Genomic DNA, 15,026 nt, shown 5'->3' on the forward strand with positions numbered 1-15,026 from the left:
TGACAAGCAAAAAACAAACAAACAAATAAACAAACAAAAAAAATTGCAATGTGACAAACATCTTTTTATAAATAAATAACTTATGTCTTACACGTACTATTATATTAAAGGGAGCTTCCTGGTCTTTATGGTAACTTCCTTTTAATATATAGTAATAAAAAAATTTCTTCAGTAAGCGTGCAACGAATCTTTCATATGGCATGTGTCAAAAATACTTGTATTGCATTTTTCTATCTTTCCCTGAAAAATTTATAGAAATATTTCATATCAGTTTTGGATTAAAGAATCATCAAATGTTCATGATGATGGTAATAAATTTACCAAAAAGACAAGAGTGTATAACTTACTAAACTGAGCAAAAAAAGTCTTCCTTTTCAGCGGTATGACATTTTAAACATCTCTGTTGTCACTTTAATCACGTGCTCTCTCCACATCTCTGCGATAATTCAATTGTTTCTTGTTCGATTTATTTTTCATTGTTCTCACTTATTTCTATTCCCTTTGACAAGTAACCCCTCCCTTGTGTATATTTATTTATCATTTTAGGAAGTACTTGACGTGGTTTTAGTGTGGTCAAGTTCACAGATTGATCAACAAATTTACCGGGGGGAAAAGCGAAAGAATGAATTGTCCACTTCCTGAAGATGCTTGAATGTTAAATGTCAAGAAAGGTTCACTTCTACATAAATAGGGATCTGACCTATAGGGCCGGGCTTGGTTTTTTTCTCTACAAAAAGCTTGTCGATTTCCGTTCTGATTAATGACATTAGGCTGAATACATGTAACAATTTGTTTTTCATAAATCTTTATTTCAGTGAGTAGAGGTAGGAGGAACACTTTCATTGATATTCTGAGTTTGTTATCTCCAAATGTAATAATTGATATTTTTCTTTACTTCTCATTGTACATAATGGTAATGTCTACTGTCTCTGGAACTCTATTTTTTATGTCTAGGCTATTTATTTTGACAACACATTTCAGTTGGATATACCCGGTAATAAAAACATGCAATTAATGTGTGCAAATCATATGGGCCTAAATGAAATCCAAGGGAGTACAGTTACTGATATATGTAGCCCTACTGTTTCAAAACTTAAGATCTTAAAACATTGACTGAAAACAAAAGTACATGTATGTTATTCTAAAATATTAAGCTCAAATAATTCAAGCAATACGTAACATTCATGTACTACATGTAACCCAGACAAGCACTAGTACCACAGACAGAATAAAAGCAATGTGATTAAATTCTAAGGAATATATACAATTAAAATTCATCGCAGCTCAATGCTGCCGTGAATACCTGTATCGAGTAACACAGAGTGAGTTGTTCTTGTCCTCGGAGAAAGTGTGCTATACTGAGACTTGTTCCGCCTGACTGACAACTGTATATTGGAATGTTACGATTTGATCTCTCTCTAGTGTTTCTTATATCAAAAATGGGAATGCATAAAGGATAGCTAATTGAAGAAACATACACAAGCCTATAAAAAAAAAATTAAAATAGTCTTTGAAAAGGCAAAAATTTAAAACTATGAAAGTGTGGCAACAGGTGGATTCGAACCCCCGACTTTAAAAATAAAGTCCCCACTATATAAAAGTCAGCGCATATATCAAATGAGCTCTTCTGACTACAGGATTGAACGGTATAAATTTGAAGCAGATTGTCAAAATCGAGTTTACTTATTTTTTGTAGGTTTTTTGTGAATTTCGACCCTAGGGCAGGGGTGCCCCTAAAAAAATCCTATCTTAAATTATTCCTTACATCCCAACCTATCAAAATATCACAATTTTTTTTAGGGGCAGGCCTGCCCTGAAGGACTTCTAGGCCAAAATTTATGCAAAAATCAACGCTTTAACGGACAAAATGGTGTTTCGGCCAACTTTGGAGGATTATTGTGAAGTTGTAAATAATAAATTTTAGTTGTAAAATTCAAATTTGAAAAATTTAGACATATATACGGTAGAAAACAACAAATAAAGATTGATTTTTAAATGTCACTTTTTCCGGGAAATTGTTTTCTCCAATTCTTTTGTAATAGTGAATACATCCTTTTTCACGTTTCATCTTTTCCGCCCCAGTGGTTCCGTGTATTTGTTTTTTTTTTTAAAAACTCACCTTTTTTTCAATTATCACCTGTTGAAAAAAAAGGGTGTCTCTGTAGACAAACTTGAATCCTTTTCACTTATGAAAGTGCTGTTGCAAGCTTGGTTGAAATTAGCATGTAGTGGTTGTAGAGAAGAAGTTTAAATTGCAAAGAGTTTACAGACGAATATAAGACGAATGTAGTACAAGGGTCTGGATAACATCCAGAATCCCATAGTTCCACCTTCATCTTCGGTCAACCCAGTAGTCAACGGAGGAGTCTCGGACTGACTAGTAAACCACCAAAAGGAATTGGGTTTACAAGATCTCTAACCAATATTGCTTGCCCGGCCAAAATGGTGGCAGTGCATTTAATATTATACAGCACCGTATACTGTGTTACCCCTTCTACCTGTGTACTATGTACATGCAGCCAATTTAACCAGGCTGGCTATAAGGGTTGGGGTTCTTGTAAACCTTAGTATAGACTAGTGTTATCATCGATCATTTAAGTAGATCAGTCATCAGGAAAAATGTAAACGTTGTTTCCTGTGATGAGTATGTCGTTAGGAAAATAAAAATTTCCTTCTTCAAGATATTTAAGTGTACAGTTTAGGTCATCTGAGTCACCATGGTGACATATTGCTATCCGTTTTTGCTGTCGACGTGCGTTGTTTGTCGGTTTTTAATCTTATTTCCAGCTTCTTCTATGGAACAACTGAACCAATTTCTACCAATTTCGTCATTATATAATAGCCTCTATGTAGAGGTACGTAAAGGAGGACCAAAAAAATTTGCATTTCATAGTCTCAGTCTCCTTTAGGCATAAGAGGTGTGACCAAAACATCAAAACTGCAATCTTCAAAAATAATTTTATTTATCCTTTGACATAAAACGGTTAGCATAATATAATAAGCAATGACTTCTTTACCAAATTTATGATATTCATGGCCTCTGGGATCAGGGTCCAGGGTGGGGCTAAGTTGGTCATATACTGAAAATGCATTATACATGTAATCTGTTAAAACTTACTCCTTTACACATGGACATCTAGTGGACAAACTTTCAAATAACTTTAGAGAGTACTCAATCTTCAACCAAAATTGTGAATTAAATTCATGGCCCCTTCTTCTGTGGTTCAGGCTTATGGGTGGGGCTTATTTGGTCATATATTGAAAATACATGCTATCTTTTAAAATTTTCTCCTCTACTCGTCGGCATTTAGCAGGGAAACAGTTCCACGATTATAATAAGCACGCACTTGGCCGTCTACAGTTACTATAATTTTAAAATTTATAGTCCCCATGCCTAAGGGTAAGAAAAGGTTGAACAATACTGAAAATACATTTGTTGAGATGAGAGTTATACATCTTTAGAACCCGAATAAATCAAGGAAACAACAAACTGAAATTTTAACAAAATAATTAAAAATAATAGAAATGAAATGTCTATCTGCAGACCGTCCTAGGAAGTGTCCTGGAAAGTTTGGTTAACTGATCACAGCACCTCTGCTTAACATTTTCAGAATTTTGATGTTGAATTTCCTCACACGTAATTTTCACAAATGAAAAATTGAATATAAATTCACAAATAACACATAAACCACTGTTTCCTAATCTTTCACAATGCTGTCCGTCAGGGCTGCCGTATCTGACTCTCTCTCACATGTGCTGTTGTAAATGCCTAACCAAGACTCTCCCTCTCGCCCTGGACTGGCTATTGTATCAATGGAATTTAAGTACCCCGCCCAAGACCTGTGTCATTTTAGAAACGGGACGAAAGCCCGAGGAAATAGGACCCTGGGGAAAAATAGTAAAAAAAAAAAAAACAATCATACTAAATGTGTAGATTCTAACTAAATAAACATATTTTACAAATTACATTTTTAATCCCGTAAATACCTGATGTACTTTTTAGCACCCGCCCCGGCTACTTCAGAGCAAGCCACACAGGTCTAATCATGGCTGTAATTTCCCGGGTACTACCCGAACACGAGCTCTCAGGTAGATAAAATTGCTAACCGAGGGGCTCCCCACAGGATATAGACCAATATCTATTACCACACGATAGGGGTATCTTAAGGGCAAATTTAGTTTAATTTGTTACAACATTAAACTGTTAAAAGTCTTCTTTATTCATCAACAACTAGCAGGCAATTTGTTTACATTACATTGCATACTTAACCTTTGATCTCAGTTGTAAAATTCATGAGTCCTTGGTTTTGCGTCAATACCTTAATTAGGCTGGAGCTAAGTTGGTTATACATTTATATTGAAAATCTTAGGCAATGGAAATCACAGGCACTTGGGATTTGGACCCCCCCTTTTTTTTCTCCTTTTTTAATCTGGGGTCGACACACCTTTGTCCTATTTTTGTATTCTAATATGCACTACCTGATATCGATAAGGTAACCCTTTTGTCTCAATAAGCTGTTTTTTTTTAAATATATCGTTTGATACATAAAAAGAACTCTCTTTTTATGTATCCATTTTTATTTCAAAAACCATCGTCCATCATTTTCACACACCGTGACGCAGTGGTTAGAGCGTTTGTTCCAGATTCGCAGAGTAAGGAATTGATCCTTACTTCGGGTTCGAATCCAACTAAGGGACGTGGAGACCGGTCCTTCGGATGAGACAGTATTATAAATCGAAGTCCCGTGTCGCAGTGCTGGCACGAAATTTTAAGATCACTCGCTCAATGGCCCTCAGTTCCGAGTATAGGCCCTCTACCGGCAAGTAGTAATGAGTGAAAATTCTCGAAGGGACGTTAAACAACAAACGCAAGCGATAAAATATGTGTGTCATTGACTTTGTCTAGTCAAAGGGACGTCGGAACTGACGCTACGATCTTGTTACAACTGATCAAATATAAACAAGTTATAAACTAGTATTATTAGAAATTTAAATTTCTAAACTTTGTGTCCGAGTATTTTTCAAGACTCGATCAAGTTAATTTGCCCAATAAAGTACTTTATTCTTTATTTAATAATAAGCAAGCCACCTGTGGTTCTTCCATCAAAGAGACAGTCACATATCCAACGACGTACATTTACATATCAATAATCATGATAATACAATATTTAACGTACTTAATCCTACTACCGGTATATGATTATTTACACAGACATATGAACGATAAAATGTCTTTCTGCGGTTGTCAGTAATGGAATAAACGTTACCGCTATAATTGCAGAAAAATTACCTAAATCGCTTACGCGTATTTTTCTGCAACATAAATTTCTATACTAACAACCAAAGAAAGTATTTTATTGTTTAACTTAACACTGTTAAGCAAAACCTACAATGATGTATACGTATATCACTAATTAATACAATATTCAACGTACTTAATCCTACTATATATGCCTATTTATACACACATAAATGTAAACAATAAAATGTCCATCTTTCTTTGTTAGTATGGGAATTAACTATGCAACTTTTGCAGAAAAAATAAGCGGGTTATCTATTTGTTCTGCAACAGCTGCCACATTAATTCCAATACTAACAACCAAAGAAAGCATTTTATAGCTTACCTTATCTTTTTTCTCTTGAACATCTAGGAGCATGAATATAAATAATCATTATCGAAACTTCACAAACTAAGAAAAAATTTAACACATTAGACCAAACTTCCAGTTCTGGTCATCGCCTGAGAAATTCATGATACTCAGATAATCGTCAAGACCCATAGGTCTCTTGTTATTTACAGTAAATTGACGAACGGGAATCTTATCGAGCAAAAAGCAATCAGTTTTGCTTGGTCGTACAATTAAAATTCGCATAACGAAAAATGATTTCTAACCAACATGACAAATAAAGAAACCGATAGTATAATACGTGTATATTTAATTCCTCCATTAAAAAAAAACACAAAACATTTTCCATAACTCTGTGTGTTATGAAGCTTTTCACATCTTAAAAATCTTTCTCTGTGTTGTTTTCCTTCTTCTCCTAGAAATAGATAATAAATAGTAAGGCGACCAAAAAATATGAAGGATGCACATGGCGTAAATTAAAAAAGAATGTTCTCTTCTATTCAAAACAAATAAATGGAAGAGGCATCAGTAACACCAAGCGCATTTCAAAGGAAAAACTGTGAAAAGCCCAAGATATTCCGAATGATGGAAGAGGTTGCATTATTTGTGAGCAGATAAGGAAATTATGAAAAAAGATTTCAGTTAAAAGATATACTACACATATGTCTTGTTTTATATTTAAAAAAAATTGAACCTTATCATGTCATTTTGAATTTACCGGGTTGGAGTAAATACAAAATTAGAACATGATAACTAAATTTTGTATTTACTCCCATCCGGTAAATTCAATATTTCGAACATGACACTTATATGATGAAATGACTATGGTCATCTCTGGTCTGCCTTTCAGACAAAAATGGTTCATTTTAGGGATTTTTTGTTGCTCTTTTTCGAAAGAGCGTACGATTCACAAAAAATATAATAAGATAGCAAGCGTTTATGCATGTGATCCTAATCTTCTTTTTTAGGTACTTATAGAAAAGTTGATATCGATGTTACAGGGATTTCAACAACCTTGTTTAAAGTCATCATTTTGTAAATTCTATGGTCGTTATAATGACCTTGTTAGCAAATATAACTTTTCATTTGGTCCTATTTTGGCTGACGTGTTTCATACCAATTGTTAAACCTTTGTTTTTATACTGAATTTCATATGTTCCATCTACCTGATCAATACACAGGGCGGGTGTGACCGGTCAACATGGGATGCTTACTCCTCCTAGGCACCTGATCCATCTCTGGAATTTCCAGGGGTCCGTGTTTTATGCCCTCTTCACAGATTTGTATTGTTTATAGTTTTTTTTTTTTTTTTTAGATCAATCACTGTTCGTTATCTTCACCTTTTTCATAGAAAATAAAGAAAATTAAGATCATAGCAGTCTTAAAACAGAAAAAATAAAAACCGGTGTAAAATCCTAAAATATCTTTCATGTTTGGCTTTCGTCCATACGTGGAATAAAATCATGATGAGGAAGAGAAAATGGCTGAAGGAAAGATAGTAGCAAGATATAAATGCGAGGAAAAGATCTTTAAAGGGGGAAATCCTAAAATAGAAAAATATTAGCATTATCTTTAATATCCGACGTTCATGCTTGTGAGAAAATCAAACTGGAGGATGAATAAATGACGGAAGAAAAGATGGTCCAAAAAATTCAAGATAAAGGAGAGATGTTTAAACGCGATATTGTCCAGAAAACAAAATACAGATAAAGTAAAATCCTTAACAAATGTTAGAGCTGAACAAGACTCGTAAAAGGAAGAGAAACAAATTGTTACAAACATACTTGTCCGCCTATTTCTCTTCTTTCTCCTCATTTCTTGCGCCCCTATATAAGCCTCTGATTCTTCACGGTTCGAAATATTTCATTATACAGATCTCACATGTTTGGATGTTCGTCAATTTACTCGGTCGCCATACAATTATCAAATTATGCAACTATATTACATGAGGAGAAAAAGTATCATCAAAGTCAATGTATTACATACTCAAATACTGTAGATTCCTACATATAAGCGAGGAATTAATTTTCGAGCAATTTCGCGAGAAGCACCACTCGTAAAATAAAATTACTCGCTTTTATTTTTATGGTGCCGAAATCAATATTAAATCTCTTGATCAACCGTCCACTCGCGAATTATTGTTCTCGCGATTTGACGTTAAGGAGGTTCGATCCTGAGCTTTTGAGCAGATTTTTGTCTGAACCTTATTTCTAACAATCTGCATCATATTTAAGTTCTTACACTAAATTTAGATTGTACAATGTATATTCAATTAAAAAACCGTGATTAAATTCCATACAAATAGGATTAAGCCAGGAACTATATTTTGTGGCGGAAGGTTTTTTTTTTTTTTAGAAGAAAATGGTCAATTTTTCCCCTTTGAAGCATTTACAGTACTGTTTAGTTTCCATGCTAGTTCCACACAGAGCTATTTTGTGCAGTGAAATGTTTTATGCTAGTTCTTAAATATGTAATAAATTAATCTTATGAACTCTATCATCATATAGTGACAAATTAAAGTAAATATATTCTGAAAGTCAAGGGGAAAATTTAGCCAGTTTTAACTTAAAATTAACACTTTTTTTAGTGATATCTAAAAATTACAGCACAGACCCCAACTTTTGATTAATTTTCTGAATATAAAAGATAACTTTGATCAATCTGCTTAAATTCAGCAAAGGTTAAGACTTAAAAATAATTGTTTTGCTTGTTAAATTTTTAATGCCAGAAAAATGATATTTTGTAAGTGAAGAAAGGTCAAATAATTGATTATGTGAAGCAATTTGAAAGTTTTTCTTTGTCACAAGACCGTCACAGTAGCTCGCTACGTGATCGGAAGGCCGTGAGTTGGAATCTCGGCCGCAACTGACCTAAGTCGATAAACATAGGTAATCAAAGATTACGAAGCTCACCTCGACGAATGTTATCTTTAAGCAAGGCAAATTTCCCATCATATTTTTTTTAATTTAGTGTACATCCCAAGATCAATGTCCATGCAAGTTTGGTTTAAGTACGACTTATAGTTACTTGGAAATAGACCTGTTCAAAAAACGTTTATCCTGTTTACTAATTAAGAAAATTTTGGTCAGTTCCAACATCCAAAGCAAATCTGGAAGTTTTCATCCTTAGATGCACCATCTATGCAAGTTTAATCATAACAGGCCATAATGTTATATAGCTACTCCAAAAAAATTATCCTGGTCACTCATCTGGAAAATGTAGGTCAGATTCAGAATCCAAAGCAAGTCTGGAAGTGACCATCCCTAGCTACATCATCCATGCTAATTTGGTTAAAATATGGCTAAAATTCACTCATGTAGAAAATCTAGGTCGAATCCAGCATCCGAAGCAACTGTGGTAGTGTCCATCCCTAGATACATCATCCATGCAAGTTTGTTCAAGGTAGAGCTTATAGTTACTTGGGAATGGACCTGCTCCAAAAACTTTAACCTGGTCACTCATCTGGAAAATCTAGGTCAGATCCAGCATCCGAAGCAAGTGTGGTAGTGTCCATCCCTAGATGCATCATCCATGCAAGTTTTGTCCAGGTTGGGTTTATAAGTACTTGGGAATGGACTTGCTTCTAAAACTTTAACCGGGACGCCGACGCTAACACCGGGGGTATAGCATAAGCTCATCTCGACTTCGTCGAGGTGAGCTAAATAATGGGTAGCAACCGTTCCTTCGCCAAGCGTTCGGCACTTTGAAGTGAAAGTTGCGGGTCCTTCGGATGAGACCTTAAAAACCGAGGCCCCATGTCACGGTAGGCGTTGGCGCGATAAAGAACCCTCACTGCTCAAAAGCCCTGAGTGTCGAGTAAAGGTCTAAATTTGAAGCCCTTCACCGGTATATGGTGACGTCTCTATATGAGTGAAAAATTCTCGAACGGGACGTAAAACAACAAACAATCAATCAATCTTTGTCACAATTTTAATGTGTGTTTTTTAAAGATGAAAGATAGTATATTTTGTCCCATGATTTATTTAGATATAAATATTGGAGGAAAAACCTCGAAGATATGATTTATGATTAAGACATAATTTCAGTGCAAAAAAGGTCAAATTAAATGTACCATACGGCCAAAAAAGCACACTGACCCCCATTTTTTGTTTTGATTTTTAATTAAGCTATGTGTTTTGATACTAAAAAAATACTTGTCAAAAATTCTTAATACTTTAAATATCAGGATCCAACCTCGTTAAAAAGCATCTGGGCTTATTTCGAGCATATATTACATGTAATAGTGATTGGCACGAAAGCCATGTGCCTAATCTAGAATAAAAATAAACTGCACCACAATCCTATCCATGTTATAGACACTTCCTTAATATTGCACTTAAGTTTTTGGTTATCATAATTGTAAGAATTTTGCTACCGTTTCCTTGTACTGTTCTCTTAATTCATGGTCCAAATGTGATTCACTTGTCTCTTTTGATCTTCTATGTAACAATTACAACAATCAAAACAAAAGATTAATACCTTCGTATCTTTTTTTTTTAACATACTAATACATACTAATCAAAAATTTATCTTGCGCGTTCCCTCGCAAAGGGAAATCCTAAATGTGTAACAACGAGCTCCAAAGAAAACATCCACCAGCATTTCTCTTGCTTTACAGCTGTTTTACAATCATAAAGTAGCTGCACATTTATTGACATGCAGACTTTCACGTTCAATAAACTTTATGGATAGAAAAACCACCTATTTATAAAAGTCTCACATGGCTTCTAAATTCGAATTTTATTGGTCAAATACTTTACTTGAAAATGCAAGAGAACATGTCGAGTAATATGCAGAGTTAAGATTAATTTCGAGCCATTTACAGCATTTTGTGAAATCATTAAAGCTCAAGATTTAAAAGGAGAACTAAGCAGTATTATTTATTAGATCCATTGATTTTCATCATATTGTTGCAAGCATTCAAAATTGTCATAAAATTCTGAAGTCGCACGTATACGTCTCGTAATACTGTATATCTTAGTAGGACATTTGTTGTCGGACAACTTTTATCTGTATTACTCAAAACATTTCATTTTTTTTTTTTCAAAATTAGGCTAAAGTGCAAGTCATTGATAATGCGGAGCAATCACAAATTAGTCTTGCATTCCCCCCTTTATGTAAAAAACAAACAAACAAACAAACAAATACAACAAAAAAAACCCAAAAAGCAAATTCAAAGAATTGTGGTCAAGGTCATCTTGTCAAGTATCATAATACAGTCAAAAAGGTCTTGTCAGAAGTAATGGACATGTGAAAAAATATGAAAGTCATGTCTCTTCTTAAGCAAAACTTCCAAGTGTTGCAAGTTAAAAATTTTGATAAGTAGGTCAAACTTCTAGGTCAAGGTCATGAAGTCAAAAATGATTTTTTTCTTGAAGGTGTTGTCATAGGTAATGAACCTGAATGGTGTTATCACAAGCAACGCACATGAAAGATATGAAAGCCCTATCTTCTCTCATTCAAAAGTTATTACCAATGAAAAATAAATTTGTAAAAGACTGTAGGTTTAACTTAAAAGGTCAAGGTTATGAGGTCAAAAACTAGAATACATTCGGCAAGGTCTTGAAACAGGTAATGCACGTGGCAAACGTAAAACAAAATCTTCCCTCAATCAAAGTTATCAGCAATGTTAATTTTTTCTAAAAAAAAAAAAAAAATTAGGTCAAGCTTTGAGGTGAAGAGGTTTTTAAAATCATGGAAAGGTCTTGTCACAGGTTATGGACATGTCAAAAATAAATGCCCTATCTTCTCTCATTCAAAACTTTTATCCAATGTTAAAATCTTTTGAAAATTAGGTCAAACTTTAAGTTCAAGGTCATGGGATTAAAAATCATAGTACATCTGGAAAAATCTTGCCCAAGATATCGTAATGCACATTTCAAATATGAATGCCCTATCTTCTCTCCTTAAAAAGTTAGCAGCAATGATAAAATTTTTGAAAATAATTTAAAACTTCAAGGTCAAGGGATCAAAAATCATCACATTTGAAAACATCTTGTCACGGGTAATGCACATGCCAAATATAAATGCCTTATCTTCTCTCATTCAAAAGTTATCAGCAATTTTAATTGCAATCTAATTAAAATTAGATGTTCCGAATCCGCTACCGCTTCTCAAACATCTAACAACATCCCATTCGGGGTCACGTCAGAGCGACCTTTCGATTACCCAATGAAATCGCCGTCGTCGAAATCTTGGCTTATAGTTCGGATGCGTTTCTTTTTTTACTGCCAAACCTAAACGCCCGAGGGGTTTCGTAGTAAACAAAATATGCATGGTAAAGATCGTGCTATATATGAATTAATCCGAGATTCCTCCGACTCTAACCCCTGCTTTTATATTTTGACATGTGCACATGTCAAAATATAAAAGCAGGGGTTAGAGTCAGAGGAATCTCGGATTATATATGAATGTGACGTATATATATAGTATAGTTTGTGCATTTTCGTTTGTGTTATTCAGGTAAGAATGCCAGATTGGCGGACTATACGTTCAATTTATACCAAAATTACTTTAATTCTACGTAAGACAGTCTACTGAGCATCAATAATATAGAGATGTAGCCGTGGAACTAATTCTAGAATTGAATACAGGTTGAATTTGATTGGCCAAAATTTTTATGTTTATTCATAATCGAAAGGTCGCTCTGACGTGACCCCGAATGGGATGTTAGATGTTTGAGAAGCGGTAGCGGATTCGGAACATCTAATTTTAATTAGATTGTTTTAATTGAAAATTATTTTGAAAATTAGGTCAATCATCAAGGTCAAGGTTACGGGATCAAAAATCATAGCAAGTTCAGAAAAAAACCCATTGTCACAGGTAATCCACGTTAAATATAACGCCCTATCGTCACTCATTTTAAAGTTATAACCTATGTTGAAACTTTTGAAAAGTACATGTAGGTCAAACTTCAAGGTCAAGGGGGTAAAAAATCATAGTATATTTGGAAAGGTCTTGTCACATGCAGTAAACATGCAAAATATGAAAGCCCAATCTTTTCTTACTCAAAAGTTATGAGCAAGGTTAAAGTTTTTGTGACAGACAGACTGATGAATGAGATCTTTCGCGAAAGCTGGGGACCAAAAAAAAAAAAACCCAACCCATTCTCAACATTGAACATGCATGAAACACATGAACAAATTAACTTTAATAATGGTCACCCATGACATGTGACATGGAGACCTGTCCTTCAGATGAGATCGTAAAAAGTGAGGTCCTGTGTTGCAGTAGGTGCAGACACGTAAAAGATCCCTCACTGCTCGAAGGCCGGAAGTGCCAAGTACATTTGCAGCCCTCCAACAACACGCGGTGGCATCTCAGTATGACAGAAAAATTCTCACAGTGGGGGTTAAACAGCAAACAAACAAACTTTTTGAAGCTTTAAATATAAAAAAATTCATACAAGTCTGTATGTAAGTGAAATACTTTTGTGAAAAGCTTTAATCTCTCACTTTTAACAGCAAAAACGATCTCCAAAGAAATACTATTATCAACTGAAGCTGTAATTAGGTAATTATGTTGTATAATATTTTCCCCTCATTTTTTTTCAGTAGCTCATTTTTAAAACAATTAGAAGTCTCTGAGAAGACTGAAGCTCTACTTGTTTTTTTACTTAACAAAAGTACTTGGACTTGAAACTTTGACAACAGCGATAAATAAAACAATGATCTTTGGTTAAGTCTCTTTCCGAGTCAAGTTTAATTGCAATTGGGCAAGAACTGTAGTAGGAGTAATATTTTGAAAGAATGTCACAGAAATTTACATGTTTTTGTAATTATGATAACACTATTCATTGAAATCAAAAACGATATACAGAATTATGTATTTTAGTGTAGTCTGTGTTTCAAATTACATGCATATTGAAATCGGACTAAAACTGTAGGAGTAGCACTTTGAAAACATTTTACAGAAATTTCTATTTTTAGTAACCATGGCAACACTTTTCAACAAAACGAAAAACTGTCAGATAAAGAGAATTATGCATCTTAGGGTAGTCTACTTGTATACCAATATATATTGATACTGGACTAAATCTTCAAGAGGAATAGTGTTTTGACAGAATTTCTATTTTTAGTAGCAACGGCAACACTTTTCATCGAAACCAAAAACCGATACATAGAATCAAGTATCTTAGTATAGTCTACTTGTGTATCAAGTTATATTGAAATCGGACCTAAACTGTAGGAGGAGTAGCATTTTGAATAATTGCTTACAGACAGACAGAAAAACGGACATGTGATGGACCCCTTACTATTGCATAAGCTCTTCTGGTCTCTGTCCAGTAGAGCTAAAAATGCACAGAAGATTAAACTGCATCATATAACACTCTATATCGTACTGACCTAAAAAAAAAAATCCCACAGAATAATTGTTATCATTTTAAATGTCATTTTATACAAATGCCAAGAGAACAATTTCATGTTTATTATTTTAAAGACAAAAACCATAAACATATATAAAAAATGTATTGCACATACCTTACAAAACTTAGGTTATTTAAAAAAAAAAAGAAGATAATACAAATGCAGTCACAACACAGTACAAACTTTAATTATTATTAATAACTGAATAAGTTTCTGATTCCAATGTGGATAATCTAATATGGAATGAGATGCGCATCCTTTGGCCCGGTCGATATTATAAAATTATGCTCTGGACTATTGTCCACTTCAAACCCAGTAACTCTCACCTTGTCTAAATGTGGTTGCGATTGTTATACATCCTTTGTAACATGCAACATCTGTGCCCCAATGTAATCTAACATTTCTCAGGTCAAAGTTATGGTCAAGGCAAGAATTTTACAATGCCCCAATCTGTGATTTTGTCCCAATTATTCTGTTTTTAAGTCAAAACAAACCCTTGAATTAAAAGCACCCTTTTTCTCAATTATAAACCTTGTAATGATTTCCATTTCAAAGATGAGCTAGAACAAGAGGCCAAAGGGCCTTTATGGTCACCTGCACATAATACAACCCGGTAAAGATCAATGAAATGACAATTTTACTTAAATAATAATGCAAAATAAACTGATAAATAAAGATACATTGCTAAAAAAGATAATAATCTGATATCAACTAAATAGTTAATCTGCTGATCAGCAAAAGCTCAAAAAGTAGATTTGTTCTTGTCTATACGTACACTCTTTCACCATTACCAAACTCCTAACAACACATTATGTGTCTAAGCTTAAATAAACCATACAAAATCTCTATGCCACTGGCCTCTCTTGCTCTTTCAATAACATTTAATGTACAAAAATAAGGTACTTTTGTCTCACTTCTAATATATATGACCATTAAAAATTAAATGGGTACTTTTAAATTGCACTTTAAAATTTCTTGTATGATTCTTTTATTTGATTGCCCTATCATCTACATTATTTACAGTGAATTATAT

General features: G+C 33.9%; 2 protein-coding genes across 2 annotated transcripts in view; one reads left to right on the forward strand and one right to left on the reverse strand.

The window, feature by feature from the left end:
* The window catches only part of LOC133190328 (uncharacterized), a 292,684-nt gene that overhangs the window by 68,552 nt on the left and 209,106 nt on the right, over positions 1-15,026 (forward strand). The gene's annotated exons all lie outside the window — the stretch shown is intronic.
* Positions 1-15,026, reverse strand: part of LOC133190323 (BAI1-associated protein 3-like) — a 122,718-nt gene that overhangs the window by 26,790 nt on the left and 80,902 nt on the right. The gene's annotated exons all lie outside the window — the stretch shown is intronic.

This window comes from Saccostrea echinata, unplaced genomic scaffold (assembly GCF_033153115.1).
Source record: "Saccostrea echinata isolate AGI-Se365-2 ecotype Australia unplaced genomic scaffold, CSIRO_AGI_Sech_v1 ptg000022l, whole genome shotgun sequence".
NCBI classification, from domain to species: Eukaryota; Metazoa; Mollusca; class Bivalvia; order Ostreida; family Ostreidae; genus Saccostrea; species Saccostrea echinata.